Below are 6,031 nucleotides of genomic sequence, written 5' to 3' on the forward strand. Positions count from 1 at the left end.
CCTAAGGAGGCTTAATGGACTCTGGCCCGCTGCATAATTTTGTTAAACCACCTGCCAGCACAGCTCGCTGTCATTTTTCCCAGCTTTTCTCAGCTTTAGATTCAAATGCATAAATACAAACCAATTGCCATGTGGCACAACAACTTACGGGGCAGAAACTGAGGCTGTCTGCCACAATTCTGGAAGTCCCATCTAGTTTTCACATCTACTTTAGGAAAGAAAAAGCCCGCTTCCATGAAAACCTCTCCCAAGTGCTATGGAAAACACGGTTTGGGAGCTGTAAAGAACTTTCTGACCCCTCCTTTCAGGGGTGGTGCAGTGGCCCCCCCGCAAGGATCAGAGACCCTCTGCTGAGGAAAAGGCAGCAGAGCCAGGAGTGAGAAGGTCTGTGTGAACTGAAACTTAGGGAAAAGATGGATGGATGGATGGATGGATGGATGGATGGATGGATGGATGGATGGATGGATGGATGGATGGATGGATGGATGGACGGATGGATAGATGGACGGATGGATGATGGATGGATGGATGGATGGATGGATGGATGGATGGATGGGATGGATGTGTCAGGAAAATTAAGCCACAAACACCAGAGGTTTATGTCTAAAAAGGAGACAGAGGAGTCCTTTTACTTTATTCAAATAAAGAGAGAGGCCATGGGGCATTCCCCTGGGATCTCTCAAAGTTTTGGAGGATGCAGCCTCCTTTTTATCCCATTTGCCCGGCCGCATTTCCCTCTCTCCCCATTGCTGAGGTACGTGAGAGGTACAGATTTCCCGGAACGCCTGATACCTGACATTCCCCTCTAATGTATAACCCTCCGTTTTAATTTTTAATTCTTATGGAATCCATGGTTTTTCTCCATTGTTTCTTTCATCTTTCAATATCCAATTTCATTTATCAGCAAACCTACAGTTTGTTTGTAGGCCAAATATCTTTTTTCCCCATTCATCAATCAGTGGAATCAATCCCACCATTTCTTTTATCTCTCAGTGCTAGTCTTATCTACCAGCAGACACACAGCTTGTTTGTAAAGACTAATCTGTCATTCCTTTTGGATGGATGGATGGGTGAGTGGATGCATGATGGAAGGATGGATGGATGGATGGATGGATGGATGATGGATGGATGGATGGATGGGTGGATGGATGATGGATGGATGGATGGATGGATGGGTGGATGTTGGGTGGAAGGATGGATGGATGATGGATGGATGGATGGATGGATGGATGATGGATGGATGGATGTTGGGTGGAAGGATGGATGGATGATGGATGGATGGATGGATGGATGGATGGATGGATGGATGGATGATGGATGGATGGATGGATGTTGGGTGGAAGGATGGATGGATGATGGATGGATGGATGGATGTTGGGTGGAAGGATGGATGGATGATGGATGGATTGATGGATGATGGATGATGGATGGATGATGGATGGATGGATGATGGATGGATGATGGATGGATGGATGGATGATGGATGGATGGATGATGGATGGATGATGGATGATGGATGGATGATGGATGGATGGATGATGGATGGATGGATGGATTGATGGATGATGGATGATGGATGGATGGATGATGGATGGATGATGGATGGATGGATGGATGGATGGATGATGGATGGATGGATGACACAGCCCCTCCAAGGGTGCCAGCAGCCCGGTAAGGTGCTCCTGCCACTGTGGGAATGCCTCCTTAAAATCTCTGCTTTTCTAACAGTTTTTGTTTGCTCAGCAGGTAAACCCAGGAAACTTTTCTAGACATTTGAACTGCACCAAGCTATGTACAAAACAGAAACAGAAGAGCATGGCAAATTAAAACAGATAGGATTAATGAGAAAGCTTTCTAACTAATTCTCCATCCTCCAGTTGATGGATGCAAGCCAACGCTACAACTGTTACACCTGCCTGGCTCTGTCAAGGTTGTGATTTGGTTCTCAGACAAAACACTCAGAATTCCCATCTGAAGAGATCTGGAATTGACCTTTTTAAGTACCTGCTGAGGATGGGGCCAGGCAGCAGTGTGTGGCTGGTGAATTTAGCCCAGAGCCTGTGGGCGTTACTGAACATGGCAGCAGAAGAGACCCGAGGGACAGCTGTGCTGGACTCACATTGCTGCTCCTCAGAAATGCACAGCTGGAGCTGCACACCCCTGTGGGAAATGCACAAGCCAATCCAACAGTCACACTGCCCAACAACTGTTGAGGAAACAACTTTGTAGTGTCTGGAGACAGCCTGAACAGAGAGGATTTATCCTGAGAAGTCAATGCCAACAGGACCACTGTTTCTGGGATGTTCCTGATCAGCACCAAAGAGGGGGCTGCTGGCAGGACAGCAAATTATTGTTAGTCCTGGGCTGCATAGGAATACACAAACCAGAGAGAGTCATGCTGGCATCAAACAAAGACAGCTGGTGACAGGTAAGAGGTGAGTGGCACGGTGCCCTGTCCCTGCTGAGACTTGGTGATGCCCTGCTGCAGGGTCCTGGGCTGCTGGAGCAAACAGCCAGCCTGGAGACACAAATGTGGATAAATCAACATCTTCAGTCCCAAGGGACTGATCATCCTTTGCTTGCAGAAGGTCCCCAGTACAACCAGTACAACCAGTGGAGCCCTGGAGTACAACCAGCACACAGGCCACACAGCTGAGCCTGGCATTCAGAGGGATGTGACACCCCTGAGGTTACAGGGGGTCTCAGAAATCAGGTGAGCTCAGGTTTCACTGATGTTTCCCTCACTTAGGGGTGTGCAGTACCATTAACCCCCCAGGAGTTATCCCACTGTGCATTACTGTGAAAACCACAGGGGTGCTGGTCTTTATGCCAGACAGAATTCTGCAAACTATTTTAAGTTCAGCTGTAAATTCCAGCTTGTCTCCTGGTGTAATTCCATGCATCATGACAAAAAAATATTCCAGCCCAAACCAAAATCTGATACCAAAGAGATGAAAAAGCAACACTCTGAACTCTTACACCCTGGCAGCACATTCAGAAGGCAATCTCTGTCTGGTTTGTGCAATTGTTAGTCTCATCTATTAACTATAGATCAGTTGTATGGTGCACAGCCCCTGTCAACAAGACAAATACACACATATAAATGTAGTTGGAAAAAATTACAGTAAAATGGATATTATTGTTAAAAATGAATAAAACTGAAGACTTCTGATACTTCCCTTGTGCAGTGTCATATTTTCAGTAGTAAAATGTAGAATCTCAGCTTGCTGACATTTGTGACAGGTAGGGCAGCTTGCACTTTTCTAATTATCCTCAAATGTCTCCCTCTTATTGTAATGCACTTCCCAGAAATGTGAGCTGACATTCATCCCTCATGCTGGTCACTTGCAGAAGAATCCTGCAATAAATGGCAGCTACAGGACAAGAAGAATGATACCATTCATACCTCAGCAGGAATGAGCATGAAGGTGATTTTAAAAAAAATAGTGTCCAGCACTGTCATGCAACCATTCTGAGTGTGGTTTGTGTCTGGGGGATGAGAAGTCATCACTGCTGTAATGGCACCAAAAAAATGCTTGCAGAGGTGTGGTTGTGGGCTGCAGTCTGTTGTGGGGGTCTCAATTTGGATTAATAAGGATGTGAAAACAAAGGCACTGCAGGAAATTATTCCATCTACAGTGAGATAACACTTACTCCAAAATGATTCCCTGTGTTTTGTGGGATATTCCAGAATATTTGAAGCACCCAGCATCCCACTGTCCTGCACTGCTAAGAGTCTGTCTCACTTGGCATTGCTTGGACTGCTCTGGAAACCTGTGCATCTCCAGTCTCCTTGGGGCCTGAAGAGGGAGATCCCTGCTTTGGATTCCCCTACCCAGTGCCAATAAACCCTACTGCAATGCTCTGACTTTATCCAGGTAACAGTCTTGGATGAAACAACTAGTTACTGTCTTCTTAGTACTTTATGGGGTGGTTTTTGGTGGTTTTGAACTGTATTGTCTGTGTATTTTAAACCCATGATACAAACTCTAAAGGAAGCAAAACTTGCTTCCATGGAATGGAGATGTGTGGAGGGTCATGTTAATTCGGGATATATTTTCATTGCTTGTTTATATTGTTCAGCACTCTCAAGTGGCCCTGTATTTTAAAAATATATCCTCAAGAACTGGCAAAAAGATAATTGAAAAGTAGGTTTTAGGCAGTTTTGATTGTCCTCAGTAAGACTGGCGAATGCTATAAAAGTATTCACAAGCATTTCTCATTTTTAGCTTCTTCTATTCCTACCTCTTTCTTCACCATCCAGGAGTTCTCATGCTATTCCGTCTTATTTTTTTCCCCACAAGCTCAAAATGCCATCTCTTTAGGCCTTACCACTCTCCTTCATTAAAAGTCTTCAAAAATGTATGTTTTGATCAAGCACTTTGGGTGGCAAACACATTTCAAGGGGTGGCAGACAGAAAAAGAAATGTGCAAACACATTCTGATTTTTTGAGACCTTCACTGATCCATCAACCATATGAAATACCTCAGAGTGTTAGTGTTCCTCAGACTTTCTCAGGAGTGGACACATTCCCTTTTTATAGGAGTTTAATTTCTGTATGGGACACATGCTTTCCTCTAATGTAAAGTCCCTCACAGGTATCTTTGTCAGGTACACAAAAGCCTCTGAAAATAGCAGTCCATGTGGACACCAGCTGTGGCACAATTCTAGTTCACATCAGACATGATTTATTGCTCAGCAGAACCATTTCTTTTTATGTTTTATGGCCATCAGAAGTGTTTTCACTCAGCAGACCTCCTTCATGCACAGCTAACACAATGATACACTGGGGCTGTTAACAGGCAGTCCTTGGCTCTTAATTCCACAACACAACATGAGAAAAGTAAATCATACATGGAGTTAATTAACCAGACAAAATACTACTTCCATCACAGTGAGGATTGTAAATGTGTGACAGAAAACTTCATAATGATCCCTAACATCCAAAAGGCAGGAATTACAAAATAAAAGAGAATGAAACAGATTTTGGAATGTATGTAAATATCACTGTGTCTTAAATAGCTCAACACTACTCTGTCACTACACAGATAAATGAATTTATGAGGTCAAATCCTTGATTTCCTGTTAGATTTCTTTTGCCCTAATTGGAGACAGATTTTAAGCCATTGTGTCCTGTTGATAAACATGTGGACAATTTTGCAGACAAACTATATGCTTAAAGGTTGAGGAAATAATAAGGAAACAGATATTTCACATGTTCTATTGTGAGACTTTACAATAAGGACCAGTGCCTTATGGCATTTAGTGAGGCTTTACAAATGTTTGTTGATGCTGTGACTTATTTTAATGATACAAATAATCAGCTAGATCTTTGGTGAATATTGTTGACAGCACTGTAATAATCTCCTTTAGTTTCCAAAGCAGAGGAGAGACCCTTCCCATACATGCAGGCTCTCAGCAGTTGTTCTGGCAGAGTGAACACCTACTCTGAGCCACCATGAGCCTCTACAAACAAAACTGGCAAATTCTTTTGTTAGAATTTAACAATAAAAATCCAACATAGAACTAGTTAGCTTCACTCCCAAATTCAAGATAAATAAACTGCAACAGAGGTGTTTAACATTTTAGAATATTTTACATTTACAATTAACATTTAGAATGTATTAACAATATTAGACTATTTGACAATCTCCAGAGAGAGTTATGGAATACTACATTCAATTTCCCCCTGTATTTGCCAGAATCAGAACCATAGCACTTATAAAAGGAAGCTAATTTGTATTCCCTGTCACTGACCTATTGCTGTTTATTTGATGCCAACACTTTGCAGAGGACAAGAGAAGTAAGGTTATTTCAGTGCTGTGAAGAAAGAAAAATAAAAATTTTGATATATTTAACAAAAACCCTGTTAATTTATGCTTCTTTTTCCATTTATTCACTGCTGAAGTGAATGAGTATATTTGATCTTATTTATTATTAAAATAACCAAGCCTCTTTTCTGTATATTTCTCCAGATACCTCAACAAAAAATGACTTAAATCAGGAGAAAGTTTGGAGCATTACACAGTC

This window comes from Catharus ustulatus, chromosome 10 (assembly GCF_009819885.2).
Source record: "Catharus ustulatus isolate bCatUst1 chromosome 10, bCatUst1.pri.v2, whole genome shotgun sequence".
In the NCBI taxonomy this organism is placed as follows: Eukaryota; Metazoa; Chordata; class Aves; order Passeriformes; family Turdidae; genus Catharus; species Catharus ustulatus.